Source organism: Amblyraja radiata, chromosome 1 (genome assembly GCF_010909765.2).
Source record: "Amblyraja radiata isolate CabotCenter1 chromosome 1, sAmbRad1.1.pri, whole genome shotgun sequence".
Taxonomy (NCBI): Eukaryota; Metazoa; Chordata; class Chondrichthyes; order Rajiformes; family Rajidae; genus Amblyraja; species Amblyraja radiata.
In genome coordinates, this window is record NC_045956.1 from 58719266 (window position 1) to 58735077 (window position 15812).

Below are 15812 nucleotides of genomic sequence, written 5' to 3' on the forward strand. Positions count from 1 at the left end.
AGAGCAGAAACAGGGTCTTTGGTCCACCGAGTCCGCACTGACCAGTGATCCCCGCACACTAACACTATCCTTCACACACTAGGGACAATTTACAGAAGCCAATTAGCCTACAAACCCAAACGTCTTTGGAGTGTGGGAGGAAATCGGAGCTCCCGTGGTCACGGAGAGAACATACAATCTCCTTACAGACAGTACCCGTGGACAGGATCAGACCCTGGTCTCTGCATCTGTAAGGCAGCAACCGTACCGCTGCACCATTGTGCAGCCTCTAATTATATTTGTTTCCTCGTGATTGTAGCTCAGAGCTGTCTCTGAGTCATTCATCCATTGCTAAACATTATTAGTCTTAGTAATACAGCACAGAAACGGAGGCCCTTCAGCCCAACCCATCCATGCTGACCAAATTGTCCCATCTAAACCAGTCCCATTTGCCTGTTTAGTCCGTCCCTCTCTAAACCTTCCCTTTCCGTATACCTGTCCAAGCATCTTTTAAAGCTGTTATAGTACCTGCCTCAACTACCTCCTCTGGAAGCTCATTTCATATACAAACAACTCTTATTGAAAAAGCTGCTTGTAAGGTTTACATTAAATCTTGCCCACCCACATTCAACATATTCCTCATGATTTTTAATTCCCCAACCCTGGGTATAAATCTCTATGCATTCATCCTATATGTTCCCCTCATGATTTTATACACATCTAATAGATTATCCCTCAGCCTTCTGTGCTCCAAGGAATAATGTCCGAGCCTGCCTTACCTCGTCCTATACCTCCTTTCCAGCTTTCTCCCCCCACAATCAGTCTGAAGATGGGTCCTGACCCGAAATACTGCCTATCCATAGCCAAGGTTTCCGTGCGGTTCCTGGAGGTTGCCGGAGGTTGCAGGTAGTGGAAGCAGGTAGGGAGACTGACAAAAACCTCCGGGAACCGCATGGAAATCTTGGGTGGGGCGGAAAGTCTCCAGAGGATTCTGTTCAGGTTTCCTAAGTGGGACAGGGGCATAACTTTAACCTAACAGTCTACTTCCACACACTACATTTATTATAATTGTCTGAATTACTTTGTTTTCGCACATTATAGATTTCCATTTGCTTTTTCTTAAAGCACATTTTTTAAGGTTTGAATATTATGTTGAAGGAAAACATGCATTAGTGCACAAATAATGATTAGCACTCAGTTCTGAATGAATGGATTTAACAAAATGTTTGACAACTAATCAAAGATGAAGCTTTATAGTGTTTGATCAATGCTGGGCCAATATATTTTCCATGTCACAAATTGGCAAAGCTCACATTGAGAAGAACGAAGACTTTGTAATAATCTTCAATCTTCCCATTCTATCGCTCTAAACATGAGTTTTCTTGCATCATTCCGACACAAATTCCCTCCACTGACTATTTGTTTGTTTATTTCTTCACACTTGCATTTAATTCCAAGTAAGAATTTAATTAAATACTGAATAAACCTTGGTTATGAGCCCTGCAAATAACATTCAATACGATGTTGTATGAAAACAAAGTGCATTATATGATACTATACCTCATCTACTGCACGTGATGTGGCCTGCTGCACATCGGCAAGACCAAGCATAGACTAGCTGACCATTTCGCTGAACACATGCTCAGTCTGCCAAGGCCTACAAGATCTCTCAGTTGCTAACAATCTTAACTCCCCTTCCCATTCTCATACTGACCTTTCTCTCGCGCAATTTTGAGGAGCAGCACATTGTATTCCACTTGGACAGCTTACAACCCAATGGTGTGAACATTAAATTCTCCAATTGTAGGTAACCTTTAACAACTCCAGTTTCCTCTCACATTCCAAAGACGTACAGGTTTGTAGGTTAATTGGCTTTGGTGAAGATTGTAAATTATCCCTGGTGTATTGGGCAATGTAGTGTATGGGGATTGCTGGTCAGCGTGGATTAGGTGGGCTGAAGGGCCTGTTTCCATGCTGTATCTCTAAACTAAACTAAAAAATGGCCCAATGTGAAATGTCACCTGTCCATGTTTTCCAGAGATGTTGCCTGACCCACACTCTAGTAGTATAGTAGTATAGTATATCTTTATTGTCATTTTCCTGAGTACTCACAAACCCAGAGGAAACAAAAAAACGTTGTTCAACCAGTGTCCATTCAGTGTGCAGTAAAAAATAAATAGAAATAAAAATACATATATCATGAACAAATTAACTCTAGCACTGTGTCCTTTATATATTCAATGTAAAAGGCTCTAACATAAGGTACACTAATAAAACCTGTGTATGTTACACATCTTTAACCCTTAACTGAGAGTTTAACCAGTATGCAGTTCTGTGTAAGAATGAACTGCAGATGCTGGTTTAAACCAAAGATAGACACAAAATGCTGGAGTAACTCAGCGGGACAGGCAGCATCTCTGGAGAGATGGAATGGGTGACGTTTCGGGTCCGAAGAAGGCTCGACCCGAACGTCACCCATTCCTTCTCTCCAGAGATTCTGCCTGTCCAGCTGAGTTATGCCAGCTTTTTGTGTCTATCATCAGCATGTAATTATCTCTGACTGAATGTAACTCACGCCATCAGTCACTAAAAAAAATCCATTCCCACCTGTACAGATAATTATCCTATCTACAATTTCCGAGCAAACCTCTCTTTAAATATGGTCACTTTTTAATCTCTAGATCATTTCAGGGCACTAGCGCAGCAGTAGAGTTGCTGCCTTACAGCACCAGAGACCCAGGTTCTCCGGGTGCTCCGGTTTCCTCCCGCATTCCAAAGATGTGTCGGTTCGTAGATTAATTGGCCTCTGTAAATTGCCCCTAGTGTGTGGGGAGTGGATGTGAAAGTGGGATAACATAGAACTAGTGTGAACAGTGTGATGGTCAATGGGCTGAAGGGTCTGTTTCCATATTGAATCTTTCAATTATTCAAACAATTACTCATCTTTGTCTGAGTAAGAGTCTCGACCCAAAACGTCACCTATTTCTTTTCCCCAGTGATGTTGCCTGACCTGCTGAGTTACCCCAGCTTTTTGTGTCTATCCTCTTTATTTGAACAGTGCTGATATTAAAAACCTCATTTGTCAGATCTTTGACCAAAGATTTGTGCACCAAAACTATTTTAATGGGGAAATGTCTGAATTTAAAGCCATTTTGAAATGTCATTGAATTACTTCGATGCTTGTGACATTTCTGAATTTTACCATTTTCAAAGGTTGTTGGCACAGAAGCAGATATACCAACGTAATCTTTGTTATTAATGTATTGTATTATCAGACTTTAGAAATACAGCACGGAAACTGGCCCTTTGACCCACCGAGTCCACGCCGACCATCGATCACCCTGTACACTAACACCATCCTACACACTACGGACAATTTACAATTTTACCATAGCCAATGTGTTTGGAGTGTTGGAGGAAACCAGAGAACCCGGAGAAATTCCACATGGTCACAGAGAGAATACACAGACTCCACAAAGACAACACCCATAGTCAGGATCGAACCTGGGTCTCTGGTGCTGTAAGGCGCCAACTCTACCGTGCTGCCCCATCTTGTTGACTGTTGCTTCACCATGGCTAGGTTGTATGTTTTCAGGCAGCGGGTTAATCCTTGCTGGCCATTTCAATCCCTTAGAAGTTGGGAGGTCATGTTGCAGTTCTACAAGACATGGGTGTGGCCACATTTGGAGTTTTGTACTCAGTGTGGTCACCGTGTTATAGGAAATAGACAATAGGCAATACGTGCAGGAGTAGGCCATTCAGCCCTTCGAGCCAGCACCGCCATTCAATGTAATCATGGCTGATCATCCCCATTCAGTACCCCGTTTCTGCCTTCTCCTCATATCTACTGACTCCGCTATCTTTAAGAGCCCTATCAAGCTCTCTCTTGAAGGTATCCAAAGAACCGGCCTCCACTGCCCTCTGAGGCAGAGAATTCCACAGACTCACAACTCTCTGTGTGAAAAAGTGTTTCCTCATCTCCGTTCTAAATTGCTTACCTCTTATTCTTAAACTGTGGCCCCTGGTTCTGGACTCCCCCAACATCGGGAACAAGTTTCCTGCCTCTAGCGTGTCCAAACCCTTAACAATCTTAAATGTTTCAATAAGATATCCTCTCATCCTTCTAAATTCCAGAGTATACAAGCCCAGCCGCTTCATTCTCTCAGCATATGACAGTCCCGCCATCCCGGGAATTAACCTTGTGAACCCACACTGCATTCCCTCAGTAGCAAGAATGTCCTTCCTCAAATTAGGGGACTAAAACTGCACACAATACTCCAGGCGTGGTCTCACTAGGGCCTTATACAACTGCAGAAGGACCTCTTTGCTCCTATACTCAACATGTTGTCAAGATGATGTTGTGAAAGATGTTGTCAAGCTGGAAAAGGTGCAGAGAAGATTTACAAGGATGTTGCCAGGACTTGAGGGCCCAAGCTATCGGGAGAGCTTAAGCAGGCTAGGACTTTATTCCTTGGAGCACAGGAGAATAAGGGGCAATCTTATAGAGGTGTATAAGATTATGAAGGGAATCGACAGGGTAAATACACAAGTGTATTTTACCCAGAGTAGGGGAATCAAGAACCAGGGGACATAGGTTTAAGGTGAAAGGGGAAAGATTTTAATTAAATACAAATTAATTTCTGTGTTCAGTTTTATCTGCAGCTTGATTTAGAAATAATTATTGGAAGAACTGAACATGGGGAATGTCTGATATAATTATAATGGCAGTAACACAGTCAATCCATTTTACCCAGTGCACATGTCCATGTACTATTGTGAAACGGCATGTGTTTAATTTCAACATCTGTCATCCCAGGTTTGCTTGATGCCATAATAGATGTGATTATGTAATCAGTTCATGCCTCACTGCCCATAAATATTGTTCACTGTTAATAGATGTGAAGCCTGCTGTATTTCTTATTCATGGTTTGAGTTAGCATATGTCGCCTTAATTCACAGAATTGCATCATAAAAGGAAGATAGGCTTATTCAGTTGAGGAATCGGAAGCCTTCCTGAGAGACACTGTTCTTCAGAACTACTTTGTCAAGAGCATTTTATTGTCATATGTCCCAAAACAGAACAAAGAAATTCTTAGCACAACAGATATGTAAACATAGTACTCTGATAAAACCATAATAAACAACAAAAAAGTTAAGTATTAATATGTATTTTAAGAAAATAGTGCAAAACAAAAAGAATGGCACCAAGTCTATGTAGTTTGGAGCTGAGTTGGAAGTTGAAGTGTTCACTAGCATGATGGCTGTGGGGAAGAAGATGTTGCAGAACCTGGACGTTAGTTTTCAAACTTTTATCACCTTCCCGATGGCAGGAGTGAAATGAGTGTGTGGTCAGGATGGTGTGGGTCCCTGATGACGCTGGCTGCCTTTTTTAAGCCAGCACCTACTGTAGTTCCCTTCGATGGTGGGGAGGTCAGTACCCACAATAGGCTGGGCAGTGTTCACCATGTTTTGCAATCTTCTTCATTCCTGGGCTTCCGAGTTGCCAAACCGGGCTGTGAAGCAACTGCTCTGTCTACTGTACACATGTAGAAGCACAAGAGAGTGTTCGCTGACATATCGAAGCGCGTCAATCTGCGAAGGAAGTGGAGGCGTTGATGAGTTTTCTTTGAAACAATAGCTTAAAGTAGAATGAATGACTATTATGGGATTATTATTAATTTACTTGGATTGTTTTCTCAAAAATGTTCGAGGCTGTAGGGAAACCTGATGGAAGTATATGCAGTCACGAGAGGCATAGATGGGGTAGATGGTCAGAACCTTTTCACCAAGTTATAATTGTTGAAGGCAATGTTTTAACGTCAAGGACGAGAGAGCATTGTTTAGTTTAGTTTAGTTTTAATTTAGAGATACAGCACTGAAAAAGGCCCTTCGGCCCACCAAGCACCTGCCGACCAGCGATCACCCCGTACACTTACACTATCCAGGGATAAATTCTAAACACCAGGGATAAATTCCAAATTTCCCTAAGCCAATTGAGCTGCAAATCTGTGAGAGGAATCCGGAGCACCCGGAGAAAACCCATATGGTCATAGGGAGAACGTACAAAATCTGTACAGATAGCCCCAGTCTCTGGCTCTGTGAGGCAGCAGCTCTACCCTTGTGCCACTGTGCTGCCCCAAAAGTTGGTGCCGTGGGGAACTGTAGGGAGCACATGCTCACTGGAGCAGCCACAGTCTCTTCATTATTCTTTCCTATTTACAATTCTGTGGCAGCGTTCTTTATCAATCTGCTAACTGAGTTATCTGATTTGAACTGATAAGACAGATAGTTTTAACATTGCACCAATACATTGCCCTTCATGACATTTATTCCACCTCATCACCTCACAGTCAATTCAGTGTCTGAGGTATTGATGGGGAAATATCTTCTCATCCGTGCCCTTCAACCTCCCTCTTGTTTACATGGAAACACTTGGAGCCACATCAAAAGCAGTGGCTCTTTGGTTAAGTGGCAATTAGGGGCCGACCACCACAAGAATCTCAATGCCTCTTTCTTTTAAAGGTTCTTTATTATCACATGTACCAAAGTACAGTGAATTTCTCTTTGTGTACAGTTCAGTAAATTATTACCATACGTATATACAATCCCAGAATAAGTACAGAATTTGTAGAAACAACCCATTGAGACCCCACTAAGGGTCGCCAGGTTTTGGCGCCATTTGCAAAGTCCCAGCTGCAGCCGTCTCCTCCAATCTGGATCGTCCAGCGAACCATCGTCCCTTCCTCGCCCGGACAACTTCATCCTTCATGCCCCAGGGCCACCTCCCACAGCCGACCTTGTGGGGGCAGAAAGTATAAGCCCTGGTTCTTCTTACCGGCCCTTGTTCCAGCGTCTGCTGCCATCGGCATCTCTCTCCACCCTCCTCTCCGGTTCCCGGTCCTCAGGGGCAAGCATGTGCTGGGCTCGGCAGCCTCCTTCTCCAGGCGGGTTCCCAGTACCACAGCCTTTGTAGAAATTACTACCACACAGAGGAGTCTTTAGACTTTAGTTTAGAGATACAGCGTTGACCAACAATTAACATACAGTAGTTCTATCGTTCACACTAGGGACAATTTACAGAAGCCAATTACAAAGCCCTTCTGACTGCCCCCCACCCCCATGAACTGTCTGCCTCGGATGGTCATGTCGCACATCGACCCAGCACAGACACATTTGCACTTTAGACTGTTTTGACTGTTTTACTGTTTTACTGTTCTTTTTATAAATCATGTTTCTCTGAGTATCTAAATCTAAATCTTATTAGTTGTTTAAGTTATGACATCGGATGGAAGCTGCAGACCAAATCTCGTTGCACATATGTACAATGACAATAAAATATATTATTATTATTATTATTATTATTATTATTATTATTATTATTATTATTATTACCTACAAACCTGCACGTCTTTGGAGTGTGGGAAGAAATAAGAGCACCCGTAGGAGACCCACGTGGTCACGGGGAGAACGTGCAATGTACAGAGAGCACCCGTTGTCAGGATTGAATCCGGGTCTCTGGCGCTGTAAGGCAGCAACTCTATCATTGCGCCACTGTGCTGCCCAAAAGACACTTGAGTGGCACAAAGGCAGAAAACACTCCATGACTTTAAGTAACCCTCAGATTGTTCTTTCTTGAGAATTCCACCACAGGATGGACTTGGTTCAGGTGCACACTACATAGACAGAAGCTCAGGTGCAAATAAAACAAGTGAGAGCACATTAATGGTTCTCGTGATGAGATCACATTTACAATTGGCTCTTTGTTATCCTAATGCAGAGGGATTTCTTCTCGAGTCCAAGAAATTCAAGCATCAAATGTATGTCTCGCTGTTGAAAATGACACAAGATTGAAGCTGATTTAACAGAGTGTGAAAGGACCTATGCTGTTTCCCACTGCAGTTCATAGATTTGTGTGCCACAGGGTGAATGTTGGTTAAAGACCCCTTGGAATCAATATTTAGCCTCCTGGCAGACCTGAGTGTTTTAATGTCAGGTCTGTTTATAGGATAAATACAGCATCGAATGGGTCTTTGACATTTTCTGTGAATATTTCTCTTTATCTGTTCTTTAGATTTGGTCATCGCTGATAAAGGGGAATAGATGGATAGCATTTTGGGCATGTCTATTTTCCTCCACGGATGCTGCCAGACCCACTGAGTTTCTCCAAACACTTCGTGTTATACTGCATGTACACTGCAATACCCTTGAAGTAGGTTCCCAAATGAAATGTCGTCCATCAATTCCCTCCCCAGACGCTGCCTGACCCATTGAGTTCCTCCAACACAAAATATCGTGTTTTGCTCTGGGTTCAAGCATCTGCAGTTTCTTATGTCTCCATACTTATAGTATACCGTAATAGTATAATAAATAATGATTATGAATGATGGGGCGGCACTGTGGCGCAGCGGTAGAGTTGCTGCCTTACGAAGCCAGAGACCCGGGTTCAATCCTGACTACAGTTGCTGTCCATACAGAGTTTGTACATTCTCCCTGTGACCATATGAGTGTCCTCCCACACTCCAAAGACATAGAAGTTTGTAGGTTAATTGGCTTTTGTAAATTGTAAATTGTCCCTAGCATGTCGGACCGTGCTAGGGAACGGGGTAATTGCCAGGTGTCGTGGACTTGGTGGGCTGAAGGGCCTGTTTCCGCACTGTATCTCTAAAGTCTAAAATAATTATACAGAAATTGCAAAATAGAATGCCTTTGCTCAACCAAACCATGCCTCCTGTCCTGCTCCCCTGCCCTTTCATCCATCCTGATCTGTGTTTCAATTCACTACTGTGCTTCATCTACCTCCAAAAATACACCTTCATCCTTCACCTCAATTACTAGCTGTTCATGCAATCTGCACATTCTCAGCGTTCTATGCATAAAATAACTTGCTTCTGAACTGCCTATTTCAGTTACGGATGAATAACTTATAATGATGAGGAATGGTATACAGGCAATGAAAACTTGTAAAAATGTGACAGATTCATATTGGATGACTCCTTGGCATTTGGGTTTTTTTCAGGAGAAAAGCGAATTGTCTACACTTCCTTAACTGATGGGTATATAGGCCTGGCATCAGGCTTGCAACCCTTCATCTACAACTCTAATCCTTGCTCTCTCTAGTACTTTCGTATCGTTTATGGAACATGGTGACCGGAATCTTGTCTATCTAGTTTATTTTGATACATTACATAGAATGTCGAACATAGAACATTACAGCACAGGAACGGGACTTTTCACCCATAATGTCTCTGACAACTCCCTCTTCTCCCTTTCTCCATCAGGCAAGAGGTAGAGAAGTGTGAGAACACACACCTCCAGATTCAGGGACAGTTTCTTTCCAGCTGTTATCAGCAACTAAACCATTCTATCACCAACTAGAGATCGGTTCTGAGCTACAACCTACCACATTGAAGACCCTCAGACAATCTTTAATTGGACTTTACTGGACTTTATCTTGCACTAAACATTATTCCCTTTATCTCGTATCTGTACAGCATGGATGGCTTGATTGTAATTATGTATTGTCTTTCTGCTGGCTGGTTAGCACACAACAAACTTTTCACTGCACATGAAAATAAACTAAACAAAACTAAACATGACTCCAAGCTAAACTACTCTGCATGTTCAGTCTGAAGAAGGGTCTCGACCCGAAACATCACCCATTCCTTTTCTCCAGAGATGCTGCCTGTCCGCTGAGTTACTCCAGCATTTTGTGTCTATCCGGTTTAAACCAGAATCTGCAGTTCCTTCCTACACACTTCTCTGCATGCATATGATCCATATCCCTCTATTCCCTGCATATCCATGTGCTTCTATTCCGCATAAAATGCCAGCACCGAACCTGTCTCCTCTAATACCTCTGATAGCTCATTCCAGGCACCTACCACCCTTGCCTCTCATCTCGTCCCTTTCACCTTGACATTATGCCCTCTAGCCTCATGACATTTACACCCTAGGTATAAGGTTCTGAGTGTCTATCCTATCTATGCCAGTCATAATTGTATACTTCTATCAGAGAAAACAACCCATATCCATTGAAACTCTCCTGATAATCAATAGCTTCCAATCCAGGCAGCATTCTAGTAAATCTCTTCTGATTCCATGCCAAAGCCTCCACATCTTTCATGTAATGGGGCAACTAGACTTGTACACAATCTCACAATTTAAATGGAAACAGGCAGTGTAGTTTGGATATAACACATGGACACAGGCCATTCAGCCCACTGTGTCTGTGCCGACCAACAATCACCCATGCACTAGTTCTATCCACTAGTGACAATTTACAGAATCCAATTAACCTACAAACCTGCACTTCTTTAAATGTGGGAGGAAGCCAGAGCACCTGGGGAAACACCTGCAGTCACAGGGAGAACATAGAAACATAGAAAATAGTTGCAGGAGTAGGCCATTCGGCCCTTCGAGCCTGCACTGCCATTCAATGTGATCATGGCTGATCATTCAACTCAGTATCCTGTAACTGCCTTCTCTCCATACCCCCTGATCCCTTTAGCCACAAGGGCCATACCTAACTCCCTCTTAAATATAGCCAATGAACTGGCCTCAACTACTTTCTGTGGCAGACAATTCCACAGATTCACCACTCTCTAGGTGAAAAAAAAGTTTCACATCTCGGTCCTAAAAGACTTGCCCCTTATCCTTAAACTGTGGCCCCTTGATCTGGACTTCCCCAACATCGGGAACAATCTTCCTGCATCTAGCCTGTCCAACCCCTTAAGAATGTTGTAAGTTTCTATAAGATCCCCCCTCAATCTTTTAAATTCTAGTGAGTACAAGCCGAGTCTATCCAGTCGTTCTTCATGTCAAAGATCTGCCATCCCAGAAATCAGTCTGGTGAACCTTCTCTGTACTCCCTTTATGGCAAGAATGTCTTTCCTCAGATTAGGAGGCCAAAACTGTACGCAATACTCCAGGTGTGGTCTCACCAAGTACAACTGCAGTAGAACCTCCCTGCTCCTATACTCAAATCCTTTTACTATGAATGCTGACATACTGCCTGCTGCACCTGCATGCCTACTTTCAATGACTGATGTATCATGACACCCAGGTCTTGATGCACCTCCCCTTTTCCGAATCGGTCACCATTCAGATAATAGTCTACTTTCCTGTTCTTGCCACCAAAGTGGATAACCTCACATTTATCCACATTATACTGCATCTGCCATGCATTTGCCCACTCACCCAACCTATCCAAGTCACCTTGCAGCCTCCTAGCATCCTCCTCACAGCTAAAACTGCCCCCCAGCTTAGTGTCATCCGCAAACTTGGAGATGTTGCATTCAATTCCCTCGTCCAAATCATTAATATATATTGTAAATAGATGGGGTCCCAGCACTGAGCCTTGCGGTACCCCACTAGTCACTGCCTGCCATTCTGAAAAGGACCCGTTTACTCCTACTCATTGCTTCCTGTCTGCCAGCCAGTTCTCTATCCACATCAATACTGAACCACCAATACCGTGTGCTTTAAGTTTGCACACTAATCTCTTATGTGGGACCTTGTCGAAAGCCTTCTGAAAGTACAGATATAACATATCCACTGGTTCTCCCTTATCCACTCTACTAGTTACATCCTCGAAAAATTCTATGAGATTCGTCAGACAAGATTTACCTTTCATAAATCCATGCTGACTTTGCCCATTGATTTCACCACTTTCCAAATGAGCTGTTATCCCATCTTTAACAACTGACTCTAGCATTTTCCCCACTACCGATGTTAGACTAACTGGTCTGTAATTCCCCGTTTTCTCTCTCCCTCCCTTTTTAAAAAGTGGGGTTACATTAGCTACCCTTCAATCCTCAGGAACTACTCCAGAATCTAAAGAGTTTTGAAAAATTATCACTAATGCATCCATTATTTCTGGGGCTACTTCCTTAAGCACTCTATCTGGGATGCAGCCTATCTGGCCCTGGGGATTTATCGGCCTATAATCCATTCAATTTATCTAACACCACTTCCCGACTAACCTGGATTTCACTCAGTTCCACCATCTCATTTGACCTCAGGTCCCCTGCTATTTCCAGTAGATTGTATATATGCCTTCCTTAGTGAAGACAGAACAAAAGTAGTTATTCAATTGGTCTGCCATGTCCTCGTTCCCCATGATCAATTCACCTGTTTCTGACTACAAGGGACCTACATTTGTTTTAACTAATCTTTTGCTCTTCATATATCTATAAAAGCTTTTGCAGTCATTTTTTATGTTCCCTGCCAGTTTTCTTTCATAATCTATTTTCCCTTTCCTAATTAAGCCCTTTGTCCTCCTCTGCTGGACTCTGAATTTCTCCCAGTCCTCTGGTAGGCTGCTTTTTCTGGCTAATTTGTATGCTTCATCTTTTGTTTTGATACTATCCCTGATTTCCCTTGTTATCCATGGATGCACTACCTTCCCTGATTTATTCTTTTGCCAATCTGAGATGAACAATTTTTGTAGTTCATCCATGCGGTCTTTAAATGCCTTCCATTGCATATCCACCGTCAACCCGTCATCAATTGCCAGTCTATCTTGGCCAATTCACATCTCATACCCTCAAAGTTACCTTTCTTTAAGTTCAGGACCCTTGTTTCTGAATTAACTATGTCACTCTCCATCCTAACTCAACCATATTATGGTCACTCTTGCCCAAGGGGCCACGCACAACAAGACTGCTAACTAACCCTTCCTCATTACTCAATACCCAGTCTAGAATAGCCTGCTCTCTCGTTGGTTCCACTACATGTTGGTTTAGAAAACTATCCCGCATACATTCCAAGAAATCCTCTTCCTCAGTACCCCTGCCAATTTGATTCACCCAATCTATATGTAGATTGAAGTCACCCATTATAATTGTTTTACCTTTGTTGCACGCATTTCTAATTTTCTGTTTGATGCCATCCCCAACTCCACTACTACTGTGGCCTGTACACAACTCCCACTAGCATTTTCTGCCCCTTAGTGTTTCGCAGCTCTACCCATATCGATTCCACATCCTCCAAGCTAATGTCCTTCCTTTCTATTGCGTTAATCTCCTCTCTAACCAGCAACACTACCCCACCTCCTTTTCCTGTCTATCCCTCCTGAATAATGAACATCCCTGCATGTTCAGCAACCAGCCTTGGTCACCCTGGAGCCATGTCTCCGTGATCCCAACTATATCATATTCATTAATAACTATCTGCACATTCAACTCATCCACCTTTTTACGAATGCTCCTTGCATTGAGACACAAAGCCTTCAGGCTTGTTTTTACAACACTCTTACCCCTTATACAATTATGTTGAAAAGTGGCCCTTTTTGATTTTTGCCCGGGATTTGTCTGCCTGCCACTTTTACTTTTCACCTTGCTTCTACCCTCATATTACACCCCTCTGTCTCTCTGCTCATGCTCCCATCCCCTTGCCCCATTAGTTTAAATCCTCCCCGACAGCACTAGCAAACACTTCCCCAAGGACATTGGTTCCATTCCAGTCCAGAACGTACAAACTCTGCTCATACAGCATCCAAGGTTAGGGTTGAGCCCCGGTCTTTGGCGCTATAAGGTAGCAACTCTACCGCTGCACCACTGTGCCACCAACGTACTCATGCGGCATCAGGGGACTGTTTGTGGTCACCATGATAAGTTGGGGATGTTTTGTTGTGACTTTCATTCTAATCATGCTGGAATCTGGAGCAGCAAACAATCATCTGGAGTATAATCACACATCACCCTTCTATATCTCTGTGTTCCACTCGCCTGACTCCTAGTCTGAAGAAGAGTCTCGACCCAAAATATCACCCTTTCCTCCTCTCGAGAGATACTGCCTGTCCCGCCGAGTTACCCCAGCATTATGTGTCTATCTTTGTAAACGAGCATCTGCAGTTCTTTCCTACACAATCTTCTGGAGTAACTCATTGATTCAAGCAACATCCATGGAGGGAATGGACAGCTGGCATTCCAGGTTGGATCCCTTCGTGTGGAAGAGTAGAGGAGAGAAACCTCACCTCCTGATAATCTGCTACTTCTCCTCTACCCTTTCAGTTCAGATGAAGGGTCTCAACCAGAAATGTTGATTTTCAATTTCCCACCACAAAAGCTGCTTGGCCTGCTGGGTTCCTGCAGGAAATTGTTTATTTGTTCTGTAAGTTTGATGCACTTGGTTGCAAATTGGGCTGTGGGTGCTCCATATATAAATTTGCACAAGATTCACCTTGGAGAAGTTCAATAACTGGAAGGCAGATTTATTGTAACCAGCGTAAACATGATAACAGTATTCTGTGCATACAGCAGGGCTTTGTTGTGGCATATATGGGCATCTTGGTCACCATGGGCAAATTGGGCCGCAGAGCCAGTTTCCATGCTGAATGTCTCTGGGGCAGCGGTAGAGTTGCTGTTTTACAGTGCCAGAGACCCGGGTTCGATCCTGACTATGGGTGCTGTCTGTACAGAGTTTGTACATTCTCTCTGTGACTGCGTGGGTTTACTCTGGGTGCTCTGGCTTCCTCCCACTCTCCAATGACGTGCAGGTTTGGAGGTCAATTGGCTCCCGTAAAATTGTGCTAATGTATGGGGTGAGTGTTGGTCGGCAAGGACCTGATGGGCTGAAGGGCCTGTTATCGCACTGTATCATTTATGTCACATCATCATTTAAGTGAACATTGGGAAATGAAGTTGTGATCTGGTTCATAGGGGGCCGACTATGTTACTTAGTCTCAGACATTTTATACCGTAGTAGTAAAGAGCTTTGGGCTTAAAATCTATGACACCTACCAACTCTCAGCTGGAGTATTACCTGTTGAAAAGCATTTTGGATTATCTTTGAAACAATTGCACAATGTCCATTAGATTGTGAATATATCTCCCAGTGCTTAAGGCTGCTTGTCATTTTGTAAATGTCATGCAGACCCATATAGAATTTCTGCCAGAATAATGTTACAGGAGAAGAAATGCTGTCAAGGGATTTTGTGGAAGAAAGCGCAACATAGACACTGTTCTCACTTCTGTAAACACCAAGAATGGGTCAGTGGCAACGATACTGTACCAGCAGAGAGCTCTTTATCTTGCATTAAATGTTATTCCCTTTATCTATCTGTACACTGTGGACGGCTCGATTGTAATCATGTATAGTCTTTCCGCTAACTGGTTAGCACGCAACAAAAGCTTTTTCACTGTACCTCGGTATATGTCAGAATAAACTAAACTAAATTAAATCTCTTTTAATCTGCTGCAGAATATTACAAGATGCCTCTTTGGGTTGTTTAGTTTATTGTCATGTGTACTGGGCTACAGTCAAAAAGCTTTTGTTGTGTGCTAACCAGTCAGTGGAAAGGCTATACATGATTACAATGGAGTCTTCCGCAGTGTACAGATACATGATAAAGTGAGGACAAAATGTTGCTGTGGTAGTTTAAAAGAATGGTGTGTTTGTAATGCGTGATTGCAGATCCACTTCTGGGACCAGCACGTGGAGAGTCTCCTGGCTTGGGCGCCATCGTGGAACATGTACAAGCTTTTTTAATCCATTCTCCATCTTGAAGGGGATGGATTAACTACACAGGTCTATTTTTTGGTTTGGTCACATGTATTGTCACATGTACCGAGGTACCGCAAAAAGCTTTTGTTTGCGTCCTATCCAAGTAGATCAGATCATAGTACACGTGAGCACAATCAAGCCATACAGAAGAGCACAAAAGTGCTGGAATAACGCAATGGGTCAGACAGCATCTCTGGACAACATGTACAGGTGACATTTCAAGTCAGGACCCTTCTTCAGACCAAACCGTCACCTATCCATGTCTCCACTGTTTACCCTCCTCCCATCCAGGAGGAGCTACAGGTCTCTCCGTTGCCGGACCAGCAGGT

General features: G+C 43.2%; 1 protein-coding gene across 2 annotated transcripts in view; it reads left to right on the forward strand.

Annotated features, from left to right (window-relative positions):
• The window catches only part of grid2 (glutamate ionotropic receptor delta type subunit 2), a 938240-nt gene that overhangs the window by 439128 nt on the left and 483300 nt on the right, over positions 1-15812 (forward strand). The window lies entirely within an intron of this gene.